The sequence below is a fragment of the Oryctolagus cuniculus genome, chromosome 14, assembly GCF_051225735.1.
Source record: "Oryctolagus cuniculus isolate XC-2025 breed Fujian yellow rabbit chromosome 14, ASM5122573v1, whole genome shotgun sequence".
Taxonomy (NCBI): domain Eukaryota; kingdom Metazoa; phylum Chordata; class Mammalia; order Lagomorpha; family Leporidae; genus Oryctolagus; species Oryctolagus cuniculus.
The window spans coordinates 47224728-47237654 of NC_142880.1; the positions used below are offsets into that span (position 1 = coordinate 47224728).

A 12927-nucleotide genomic window follows, 5' to 3' on the forward strand; every position below is an offset into this window, starting at 1 on the left:
TTTTCTGCTGAAATTTAACTAGACAAACAAGGGCAGGGGAGTTTCCTGCAGAGGACACAGCATATGCTAATACCCTTGTAACTTGAACAAACATGCTAAAAATAAGATTTGGATGAGGGCCAGTAAAACTGATGAAGTGATACTGATAGCATATAAAGATATGCAAAGTAGCATGGATACTCAAAGAAAGGTCAAGTTGTGGAAGGATTAGAGACTTTGGAGGTAATGGAAGATATTAAGAAGTTTTTGTGGCATGTTTATAATATATTGGCTATTTTAATTGTTACATTTAATAAATCAAGTTATGTGGCTAAATTTTTAAAATATATTCAATTTTAGAAATAAACTAGTTCCATTTTCTGAAAACAATTATTACTACTAGCAGTAGTTCTAAATTAATATGCAGTCAATTTTAAATATAGTTATCATACAATGATCTTACATAGTTGGAGCTAATAAAATGGGATTACACATTTATTATTTTGAGGGCGTTAATTTTTCCTCCAGATTTATAAGGAAAGTTATAGATGCATTCTTAAGAAAAATAGTATGTTTTGCCAGACTGTTAAATGTATGGAAAGAATTTACACTCTTACATTGTGCCATTTCTAGAAACTTGTTTTGATATTGGTGAGCCATGTAATTCATAAGCCACTCAGAAGAAGTAAGCAAAAACTTCCCTGGAAAAAGCTAGAAATAATATTGAAAAGAAAAGAATAAAAATTTCAAATATAATTAAGATACTTGATTTGTTTCATGAGGAAATTCACAATGTGCTACAAATACAAATGCGTCAGGTGCTTATTGGACCTGGTGTGGGTTGAGACTTGGGACATTATTTAATTATGGCACTGGATTTCCTCTCCAGTGTCCACAATGTTTGCTTTAATGCAAGTTTCCTTGAGAAGGTTAATTATTTAAGCCTTAATATAGATAGCGCATAATATCATTTTCTAATTAGAATGATATTAACTTGCTCATTTTAATTGTTTATGCTCTTAAATCTTAATAATGTAGTTTATAACTTGTGTGAAAATTTTCAAACGATCCAGTGGGTAGGTGGGACTGTAAACAACAGCTGTTGCACAGCATCCAGCCGCATCATTAGCAGAAATTACACAAATTAAAAAAAAAAACCTTGGTTCTTAAGCAAAATTATTTATGAATAAAATCTGTTATGTAATAATTTAAAATGAGGGTGATGATTTATCATGTTAACTGTACTGTACTTTATGTGAATTATTTAGTAATATCTTTCACACTGTTTGTGTTTTAGATAGCATAAAATCAAAAGTAATTATGCTGACTGTGTATATCTTCAAATTCACACTTACTTATGTGGAATTCATAAGCAAAAGCCATTTCTCATCAACTCTATAACTTCTAGAATCAAAGACATAATTGGCTTACCCTCTGAAACAGTCATTACTGGTTTTCATCTACTATTGCTGCTTACTTTTCTAGGCAGATATTACACTGCTTTTTTCCACTCCCTTGGGCTTGGGGGGCATGAGGTGAATTGAGGCCAATACACTTACCATAGTTTACTTACCCCTCAGGTAAGAGTCCCTTCAGAGTTCCTTGTTCCCTGGCATTGGCAATGTTTCAGAAGATGGCTAACCCCTTAGCTCGAGGGTGTGCGTAGCCAACATGAGCTAAAGGCAGCTGTGAAGGAAACATTGTATGAATGAGGATGACACACACCCATGCCTCTTTATACGGATCCTAGACTTAATACTGGAGGAAGAACGGGGAAGAACGGGACCATGAATGGAAATCTAACACCATGAGCCATTGGTGTTGGTGATAGAATGGAAGTGAGGAGGGCAGCTATCAGAGGCTTTAAGGGAGGAAGTTCTTGCCAATGTCCAAGTAGGAATAGAACTGAACGAAGAAGTCCATGCATTAAAGGATATCAATGGCTTGAAAAGGGAACCGTTTCTGATTTTTTTTTTTTTTATAATGATCTAGAAAAGGAAAATGGGGCAAGGGGCACTGTCACAAAGCTCCAACGAGTGTATCAATCAGTCCATTCCACTTGTCTGTGTGAGATAAGATCTGCAGGACCCAGAATGACGGCTGGATGGAGTTATATGGACTCGATTTGCTTCATGACCTTTTCCAGAGCCTTTCTGTCCAGTTGTCGCTGTCGAATGATGACGAGGCAAGCGAAGACCAAGGCCACACCCAAGACAGCCCCTTTGGATTTCCAGAACAAACGCTGTTCCATCAGAGCTGAATGGCAGCTTTTGAACTCATTCCTTTTTGATGAGCTGCACATGATTTTCTCCACGTACCCTGTGGAGCCACACTCAGGGGTGGTTTTAGTCTAGAAATTAGAACAGGCAGTGCACTCCTCTGCCACCACAAACTCTTCCACCAGCCAGCATGGAAAATTCCAGGTGCTCGCTGACAGTTTCTCCTCCGGCACGGAAGCCTCTGCCTGGCAGAGCTTTAAGGTGAAAGCCCAGAGCAACCAGCAAAGGCGGTGGCCCTGGGGGAGGCCACGCCTCCTCGCGCCGGCAGGCATGGAGCGCTCAGGGTCGGACCTGTGGGAACACATGGACCTGCTCAACTGGCCTCGCCCCTCGGGCAGCAGCCCTCCCGGGGCAGACACGCTATCCGGGCGTCCCCACAGCCTGAGAAAAGCCCAGAGGTATTTGTTGACAGGCCCGCGGGGGTCCTAAAAGGAGCCCCGGCGCTGAGCTGAGCGTACCGGCCTAGCCCCTGGTCACCTCGGCCTCCGGCCCCGGCGCGGCCATCTTGCCGTGCGGAGGATCCTGCGGCGCCCGGCCCAGTTCTTCCAGTTTCTGAATTCTTAACCAGCAAAAGAAAAATTAAAAATGAACATTGTGAGTAAGAAAGGTCAATTAGAAGTCAGTGTTGCTGCAAGGAGAGCTGAACTTTCCAGTCGAGGGTGGCTGAGGTGAGGTGATAGCAGAGAGGCAAATGCCACAAAGAACTCTGGAATTTGATGAGATTCAAGTGCAACACACAACACTGAATAGAGTTGGATCTCTGAAAATTTCAGAAATGATCAGATGCTAGGAAACGATGCAGTTCCAATCATCGTATTGCACAAAGCCACGGAGGGAGGCTGAGATGTTATTCCGCCATCCAATGCCTGCACCGGTCTGCTCTGAGAACGACGTGTGCTCGCAAGAGTCAGGTTGTGCTGCTGGAGATTCTCCGTTTTCCTGGCCTATGGGTAAGAGATGAATCATACAGTCTCCAGGCAAAGCAGTGGCGACGTCGTGGAAGCTGTGCCTGGAAAGCTTGATATTTCAGGAAGCTCAGGCAGGCACACACTAACAAACTGAGAACTTGACCTCTTAGAACACAGTTTGTGCCTGAATCAAGGATCAGCAAAAGGGAGGCCTGAAGTGAGGATTATCATTCCAGGGTTCCCATAGAGTAGTTGACTCCCGCTGTGAGAAAACAAAACAAAACATAACAAAAACGCAGCACCTTCCTATGGACTGTAGCGTGCTCTTGGGCAATCTTGTTGTCTTTGAATCTCTTGAAATACCATGGACAGAATTGTTCATATTATCTGATAGCAGGAGTGATCTCAGGAAAAAAAAAGAGAGGAGATCAGAGTCAGGATTCCTTACAGAGCTCAAAATGTGTACCCACAGAGGCAAACTGGACCAACCCTATCCCCAGAATGAGGACTTTTAACACACAAGAACTTCAGATCCCCAGTGGAATATAAGACTTTGAAATAAGCACCCAGAGTGGGCTGAAATAAGAACAGGTTAAGTCCTATCTCAACATGAGAAAATCCATTAACCAGGAAGAGGGAAATAAAACACAGTGATGAGGATAGGAAGATACAAGTTTAGTAGAAATTCCTGAACAGACAAATGACAACTGATAATCAATGTATAAGCCTAGTCAATCAGGAGAGAGTGAAAGGAAATTCACTTAGAGCATCAATACACACTCTGCAACTACAGTCATTATTTTCTAATTTTAAAGTAAATCAATAAATATACTGGGAACATAATCACTAATATATTGGCACCAGTGCTGTAGCCTAGCAGGTAAAGCTGCTACCTGCAGCTCAGGCATCCCATATAGGCACTGGTTTGAGTTCTGGCTGTTCCACTTCTCACCCAGCTCTTTGTTATGACTGGGAAACAGTAGAGGATGGCCCAAGTGCTTGAACCCCTGCACCCATGTGGGAGATTCGGAAGAAACTCCTGGCTCCTGGCTTCGGATTGGCCAAGCTCTGGCTATCGCATCCATTTGGGGAGTGAATCAACTGATGGAAAACCTCTCTCACTCTCTCTTGTGCCTTTCTATAACTCTGCTTTTCAAATAAATACATAAATCTTTAAAAAAACAAATATAACAATTTGATAAAATGTGAACAAGGTAGATGGGATTAATGGAAGTTGAGTTATGTTATGCAAGGTGAAAAGGAAGCAGATGGTATAGTGGCAATAATGCAGTAAATAAGAGGTAAAAATCTGTGATTGAAGTCAACTGTTGTAATTTAAGTTACAAATTACATTCTCCTTCTAAATAAGGTTGGAGTTTGTGAACACAAGAGGCTTCCCTAGCCTTTGCAGCTCATGACAAGTGCCTCGGGTGATTACTGACATCATAAATAAGAGTGTCAATTTGTTAAATCAACAACAGGAGTCACTGTGCACTTACTCCCCATGTGGCATCTCTGTCCTTAATGTGTTGTACTATGTGAATTAACGGTAAAACTAGTCTTCAAACCATCCTTTATACTTTGTGTGTCTGTATGGGTGCAACCTGTTGAAATTTTTACTTAGTATATACTAAGTTGATCTTCTGCATATAAAGAAAATTAAAAATGAATCTTAATGAAGAATGGGATGGGAGAGGGAGTGGGAGATGGGATGGTTGTGGGTGGGAGGGTGGTTATGGGGAGAAAAAGTCACTATAATCCATAAGTTGTACTTTTGAAATCTATATTTATTTATTTATTTTTTTACAGGCAGAGTTAGACAGTAAGAGAGAGATAGAGAGAAAGATCTTCCTTCTGTTGGTTCACCCCCCCCCCCCAAATGGCTGCTACGGCAGGCGTGCTGTGCCGATCTGAAGCCAGGAGCCAGGTGCTTCTCCAGGTCTCCCATGCAGGTGCAGGGCCCAAGCACTTGGTCTATCCTCCACTGCACTCCCGGGCCACAGCAGAGAGCTGGACTGGAAGAGGAGCAACTGGGACAGAACCGGTGCCCCAACCGGACTAGAACCCAGGGTACTGGTGCCGCATGTGGAAGATTAGCCTAGTGAGCCGCAGCGCTGGCTGAAATTTATATTTATTAAATAAAAGTTTTAAAAAATTACATTCTCTTTTATTTATATAATCATGTTAGACACTAACATGCACACTAACTTTGCTAATGAGTGAAGCAACATGGAATGCATTACACACATACTGAAAAGTTTACATAAAATATTTAATTATAATTTTTATTTTATTTGAATGAAAAAGGTAGGAGGAGATCTTCTAACCACCTCTTCATTCCCCAAACACCTGTGATATCTGGCACTGGGCCAAGTTGAAGCTAGGAGTCCAGCTGGGTATCTTTTGGTGCCAGCATTCTGCAACACTGTTTAAGATCAATGATGCTTGGCCTAGCAGGTGAGTGATTACGATGCTGGGTATTATGCCCACGTCTCAGATCCAGGTTTGAGCCTTGGCTTCTGGCTTCCTGCTATTGTAGACCTGGGAGGCAGTCATGATGACTCACATGATGGGGATCCTGTCTCCCGTGAGGGGAATTTGGTTTCTGTTCACAGTTCCTGGCTTCAGTCAGCCTAGTTACAACCTTGGTGGATATCTGGTAGTGAAGCAGCAGATGAGAAGATGCTCTCTCTGATTCACAAACACATAAATAAATAAATAAATAAATAAGTAAAACAAAACAGATTAGTAACATTGTGTTATTTTGAAAAGTAGTGTAACCTCACAAAGACAATGAAAGTGGACCGTAAGAAGTCCACAGAGGGCCGGCGAGGGGCTCACTAGGCTAATCCTCCGCGTTGCAGCGCCGGCACACTGGATTCTAGTACTGGTGGGGGTACCAGATTCTGTCCCGGTTGCCCCTCTTCCAGGCCAGCTCTCTTCTGTGGCCCGGGAGTGCAGTGGAGGATGGCCCAGGTGCTTGGGCCCTGCACCTGCATGGGAGACCAGGAGAAGCACCTGGCTCCTGGCTCCTGCCTTCGGATAGGCGCGGTGCGCTGGCCGCAGAGCGCCAGCCGCGGCGGCCATTGGAGGGTGAACCAATAGCAAAGGAAGACCTTTCTCTCTGTCTCTCACTGTCCACTCTTCCTGTAAAAAAAAAAAAAAAAAAAAAAAAAAGAAGAAGAAGAAGAAGTCCACAGAGGAACAGAGGACGCTTTAAAAATGCCTGGGAGGAAGCCATTCCACTTCTATACTACACAGCAAAGCAGAGAAGTGAAATAACATAGAAGGTTAATCCTTTGGTTTTCTGCTTATTTGCTTGTTTGATTGATTGATTGTTATTCTTCTCAAACAGGCCAGCATGACTCAGGTAACTTGTCACAGGAGTTTACACCATGAGTTCAGGCATAAGGGTTTCTGGCATGCTGTAGTTAACACCATCCTCCTGGACGCTGTCCTTGTTGGTTTGGCTGCCATTCTCAGGTTCCAGCTTGTGGGGAGAGGAAAGGGAAGAAAAAAATCACATGTGAACGTTTCCTTTGTGCCCTGTAAGATAGGCTGTAGGCCAAACTTTTCAAGCACATCCACTGATAGAAACTTGGTGCAGCCTCATTACTAGAAGAGCCAGGAGAGTAGATTGTGGTTGAGCAGCTATACATCTAGGAAAAAAGAGGATGGATTTTGAGTTTGTGTGTGTGTGTGTGTGTCTTTCTGGACGTGGGAGTGGCCTGGCAAGCTTCATGACTTTTGAATTTCAAGCATTAAACAGGAAGCATCCAGATAGATGGAACAATTTACTTATAGTTCAATAGTTTGAAAATATGTGTAAAACTATTGGAAGAAAAGGATCACGGACTCTTATGGCCAGATAAATTATCATTGACCCGTTGGGTTGAATGACAACCTCCAGGCATCCAGTTTTAATTTCTTAATTTTATTCAGACAACTACTTCAGAAAATGCTCTAATCAACAACAATTGTCTCAAAACTTGGAGTGAGTTAAAAAGGAAATAAAATGAAAGAGGAAGAAAAAACTAATGACAAGTGAAATTTTATATAAAGTTAACATAATTATACTGTGCTTGTGATTTTGTACTATCAAACCAAGCAAAATGTAATATTCACATAGCAAAGGGTAAAAGAACATAGGTTGTATAGAATACAAAATCATTTCAAAAACTGTGTGACAGGTGAGCTGGAGCAAGGAGAAAGGAAAATTTTCCCTTCAGGTCTAAAGCTCTTAGATAAGATAAAAGTTTATTTTATGTAATGATAAGAGACCATGTGCTTGAAATACAAATTTCTCATGAAAGTGTAAGCAAAAGCAACTTAGCATTCCAAGCATAATTCCTGATCTATTAGAAATGCAAAGAGAACTTGATAGAATAGAGTTATACTTTCGGAATGCAATATATCTTTTTCAAAATTAGAAAGGCTTACTAGAAATAAATAAATCGGAACATATATGGAATGGATACTGTAATAAACTATACTCAGACATAAATATCTGATTTTGCATTCTATGAATATTGAGAATATATAATTTATTGGTCTATGAGGAATATTTCCAAAATTAATCATGTACCTGTTATAAGGAATGCATTAAATGTTTTTTAAAAAGTTTATATTTTAGAGTCTACATCCATTGCCATAAATTCAGTAAACTCAGAAGTAAATTGTAAAACTGTGGTATAAAAATTTGAACTACTTTAAAACAAGAAATATTCCCATAAACAATGGTTAACTCCTGACACTAAACGAAAATACTCCTGTAATCATCAACTTTAGGAAAGTTGTTGGAAGAGAGCACACATAATTAAAAAGAATAAAAACCAAAAGGACGACTAACTTGAACGTGTTTTAAATACCTTTATATTCAAAACTGAGTGAGAATAATTGTAGTAAGTCATCATGTTTTTGCTACCATAACAAGTGTGCCAGATCTCACTGCTGCATTGGCCATGGTTCTGCCCCAGGGGAAGCGGGCTGAGGTCCAGGACTCAGGTTGAGAAATAGTAGCTCTGGAGAGAGGCCAGAAGAGAAGCAAAAATCACATAATTGCATTTAACCATTTTCTTGCTCTTTTTTACTAAGATGTCTTTGTGCAAGCAAATCAGATTTCAGTTCTGGTAGTACAACCAGTGACATATATGTGGCTTAACAAGAGGCACTGAAATCACAGGACAAGGACAGGGTTACATAATCCTCTTCCAGGGACAGGTTGGAGGAGAATGATTCTCAAAAATAAAATAAGCTTCCACATGTAAGCTGTCATTACCTGGGGGAAAGCTCGTTAACAGTAAAAGCTGTAATTAACATAACATTAGAAATGAAAAACAGCACATAAGCACAGGTACAAAAATGATTGCTTAAAGTATATTAATAATTTTATAATTGAATCTATGAGAATAAAAAACCTTATGAACTAATGAAATGGGTGAGGCATTAGCCAAGCAAAAGCTTACCAACTCTTTAAAGAAATACAAAGGCTCTAATGAGCTAATTGCTAGATGAATTAATGCTAATTTATAAAGGATGGTTTCACCACTAGTTCTATATAAACTTTGAAAAATAAGTGTTAATTAAGTATCCACAGAAACCTTTATTTTATGTATATATTAAAAGACTTTATAACAAAACTTGAAACACTTCTAAAAAATGGGAAATCGGGGCCGGTGCTGTGGCGTATTGGGTAAAGCCGCCACCTGCAGTGCTGGCATCCCATGTGGGTGCCAGTTCAAGTCCTGGCTACTCCCAATCCAGCTCTCTGCTATGGCCTGGGAAAGCAGTAGAAGATGGCCCAAGTGCTTGGGGCCCTGCACCCATGTGGGAGAACTGGAAGAATCTCCTGGCTCCTGGCTTTGGACTGGCTCAGCTCTGGCCATTGTGGCCATCTGGGGAGTGAACCATAGGATGGAAGATCTCTCTCTCTCTCTCATTCTCTTTGTCTCTCTCTCTGCCTCTCATTCTCTCTCTGTGTAACTCTGGCTCCTGGCTTTGGATTGGCTCAGTTCTGGCCATTGTGGCCATCTGGGGAGTGAACCATAGGATGGAAGATCTCTCTCTCATTCTCTCTCTCTCTCTCTGCCTCTCCTTCTCTCTCTGTGTAACTCTTTTAAATAAATAATAAATCTTAAAAAATTGGAAAATCATAGAGCATTTTCCTTACAGATACATGTAAAAATTTGAAATAAAGTATGACCAGATAGAGTCAGGCAGAGTGTTAGAAGACTTACAATCTAATTTGTTTAATGGAGGGAATAGAGTCATACCAGAAAAATTTTCAAAATATAATCAAAATAAGGGTTTATAAAAATTGTGATCCATTAAGAGCTGCCAAAGGAGAGCTTGCCAAAGCCCAGCAACCAATCTTAACAACCATTCTTAACCAGTAAATAGAACAGAAAACTATATTCCATATTATCATCCTAATCATTTGAATTAGGTTTCTACTACAACAACGCTTCATTTAAACTGACTCCATAACCCAGTGGCTTCCAACACCTGTATGCATTTTCTACTGCAATAGTTATTGTATTGACTTGAGTAACCTATGTTATTTGGTCACTGGTAATCCAGGTTTCTGTGAAGCTATTTGTAGATGTGCTTAATATCTTTTTTAAAGATTTTATTTATTTGAGAGGTAGAGTTATAGACAGTGAGAGGGAGAGACAGAGAGAAAGGTCTCCCATCTGCTGGTTCACTCCTTAAACTGCTGCAACGGCCGGAGCTGCGTCGATCCGAAGCCAGAAGCCAGGAGCTTCTTCTGGGCAATCTTCCACTGCTTTCTGAGGCCATAGCAGAGTGCTGAATCAGAAGTGGAACAGCTAAGACTAGAACTGGTGCCCATATGGGATGGCAGCACTGCAGGCAGAGGATTAACCTACTGTGCCACAGCACTGGACCTGATGTGATTAATACTTATAAAATTAGTTGACTAAGTAAAGGATTTTACACTCCAAAATGTGTGTGAGCCTTGGCCAATTACTCACAGACTGAAAGAGAAAAGATGAATTTTCCTAAAAAAGGAACACTACCTCCAAATTGTAGTAGAAATTCTGATGTTTCAGCCTGCTGGCCTGATCTACAAATATTGGACATCCAGGCCTCATAGTCTTGTAAGCTAGTTGCAAAAAAATAAACAACAGTCTCTGTTTCTGCTTTCTCTCTTTCTCTCTCTGTCTCTCTCCCTCTCTCTCTCCCTCTCCCTCTCTCTCTTTCACATACACATATATGTTTGATCTCATGGATCTAAGTACTTACCACTGTTGAGTACCTTGGCTAGTGTCAACCAGGTTGCTTTGCTTCAGTCTGTGGACTGGGTTCAGATCTACATGGATTCACCCCAGGCTGAGCTTGAATGGGGAGTTGATCCTTGCTCACATGGCTACGAGACTGCGAGGCAAACCTCTGTGCAATCTCATTCAAAACCTTTGCTTGACTTGCATGTAATCATATACTGTTGTCCAAAGCATGCATCTTAGCCAAAACAAAATAGAGGCAGGAAAGTAAATGCCACCCTGAGGAAGAAGGAAGGGGATATTTATTGAAAAAGTCTGTATATCACAATACCAAAATTCAAATAGCAATTTTGTGAAAATCATGGATAATAGGAATTTCCTATATTATCATAATACTTTTTGATTACTTTGGAAATTCATTTGAATAAAATAAGATGAAAATAAGATATGCATTAAAAACTTTCTTTTTTTTAACAGATTCATGTAACAAGAGTTACAGAGAGAGGTAGAGACAGAGAGAGTGGTCTTCCTTCCGCTGGTTCACACCCTAGATGGCCGCAATGGCCGGAGCTGTGGTAATCCAAAGCCAGAAGCCAGGAGCTTCTTCTGGGTCTCCCACGTGGGTTGCAGGGGCTCAAGGACTTGGGCCATCTTCTACTGCTTTCCCAGGCCATAGCAGAGTGCTGGATCGGAAGTGGAGCAGCCAGGACTAGAATCGGTGTCCATATGGGATGCCAGTGCTTCAGTCCAGGGCGTTAACCCCCTGTGCCACAGCACTGACCCCTGTATTAAGAACTTTCAAAAATACTACAGTTATTATTGATATATTGTGGAATGACAGAAAACTACAGATAAATGTACATATATTACTATTTTTGTGTTGACAGTGAACAAGTCATATGGAATGGAAAAATGATCTCATTTCAAAATTAAGAAGAATTTTAAAAATATTTAGACTTAAATTTAATAGTATTGGTTGGACTATTTTTAATTTTGAATCTTATGGAAAATAAAACAAGTAGATATTAACGCTATATTTTTGGAAGGAAAGACTTAATGTAAATAAATAATCAAGTATACAATTTAGTAATAGTAAATAACAGTTTTTGTCATTCTACTTAGCATATTGTATTTTAAATTCATCATTTCAAATTTCCTGTGCACAATACATATATTGGAAAATTGTCAAAAGATATAAAGTTTGACATTGACCAAAAAGTAATCAGAATAGAATAGCTTCCATAGATTAGTGTGAAATATTTATAGGGAAAATAAATCTTAAAAAATGTTTATAGGGAAATATATTTATTAATATTCATTGCCTCTCCTATTGCCTTGTACCTTTAGAAAGAAGGTAAGGCTTGGAATATTAGTATAAAAGTGTGTTAATATACTTATATATAATTATAGTATATAATATGATATATAATATAGTATAATATTAGAATAAAATATTAATTATTATTGACTTTCTTTTCCAAAGTCTTCAAGAAAACTGAGCACAGTAAAGAAATGACCAGTTTACAAGAATGAAAAGAGACAGTTCGCTAATGCAGTACATTTTTTTCAAGATTTATTTTATTTATTTGAATGACAAAGTTACAGAGAGAGGTGGAGACAGAGAGAGAGGTCTTCCATCCACTGGGTCACTCCTCAGATGTCCACAACGGTAGTAGGTGAGCTGATCTGAAGCCGGGAGCCAGGGGCTTCCCTGGGGTCTCGCATGCAGGTACAGGGGCCAAAGGACCACATCCTCCACATGCAGTACATATATAAATGAGAAAAACAAGGTAAGGAGATGTTCCTTCAATTATTTACTATTATTTTATAAAACAGAGAAGTCAAAATGTAGGCATTCATAAATCAGCTGTATCAATATGTATAACTTCTGTGGAAAGATGCAAGTTATGGAAGAATTAGAGTTTTGTTGATTACTTTCATGGAGGAAAAGAGAGAAAGTTAGGTAATAAGGCCAACAACGAAGAGATCACTCCCTATGTTCTGTAACTCAACACTGGTATATGTGAAGAAAGAATTAAGCTGGGGACAATCAAAAAGGCATATAAGAACATATGTGTGGGTGTTTATTTCAATCTTTCTGTGCAAAGCCAGGTTAAACAGAGATTCTGAGTGCAGCTTGATCTTCAATTCAGCACCCTTACAAAACACACAGGAGAAAATGAACAGAAATCTAATTGCTCTGCTCAAATTCATCGTATTGTAAGACTCTGCTCAGTCTTAGCTGCTACATCAACCAGATCTCAGTGAATTCAAGTCAGTTCCATTCATTTTAACAATGTAGATTCAGGGATGCCCTTTTGGTACAGCTGGTTAAGCTGCTGCCTTGCTACCCCATGAGTGCCCTGTTGAATCCCGGCTGCTTGACTTCTGATACAGTTCCCTGTTAATGTGCCTGAGAAAACATCAGAAAATGGCCCCAAGGGCTTGGGTCTTTCCACCCGTGTGGGAGACCTTGATGGAGTTCCAGGCGCCTGGCTTCTGTATAGCCCAGCCTAGGCC

At 40.0% G+C, this 12927-nt stretch overlaps 1 long non-coding RNA gene and 1 pseudogene across 2 annotated transcripts; both read right to left on the reverse strand.

Annotated features, from left to right (window-relative positions):
• Positions 1 to 2027: 2027 nt before the first annotated feature.
• LOC100357327 (protein JTB pseudogene) lies at positions 2028 to 2789 on the reverse strand (annotated as a pseudogene). Its single transcript, XR_016220254.1, has 2 exons — positions 2717 to 2789; positions 2028 to 2549 (listed from the first exon to the last, which is right to left on the reverse strand). The product of XR_016220254.1 is annotated as a protein JTB pseudogene (transcript).
• Positions 2790 to 6468: 3679 nt separating this feature from the next.
• On the reverse strand, positions 6469 to 10548 carry LOC149122317 (uncharacterized). Its single transcript, XR_016220307.1, has 3 exons — positions 10430 to 10548; positions 8035 to 8187; positions 6469 to 6656 (listed from the first exon to the last, which is right to left on the reverse strand). It is a non-coding gene; the product is annotated as an uncharacterized LOC149122317 (long non-coding RNA).
• Positions 10549 to 12927: the final 2379 nt, after the last annotated feature.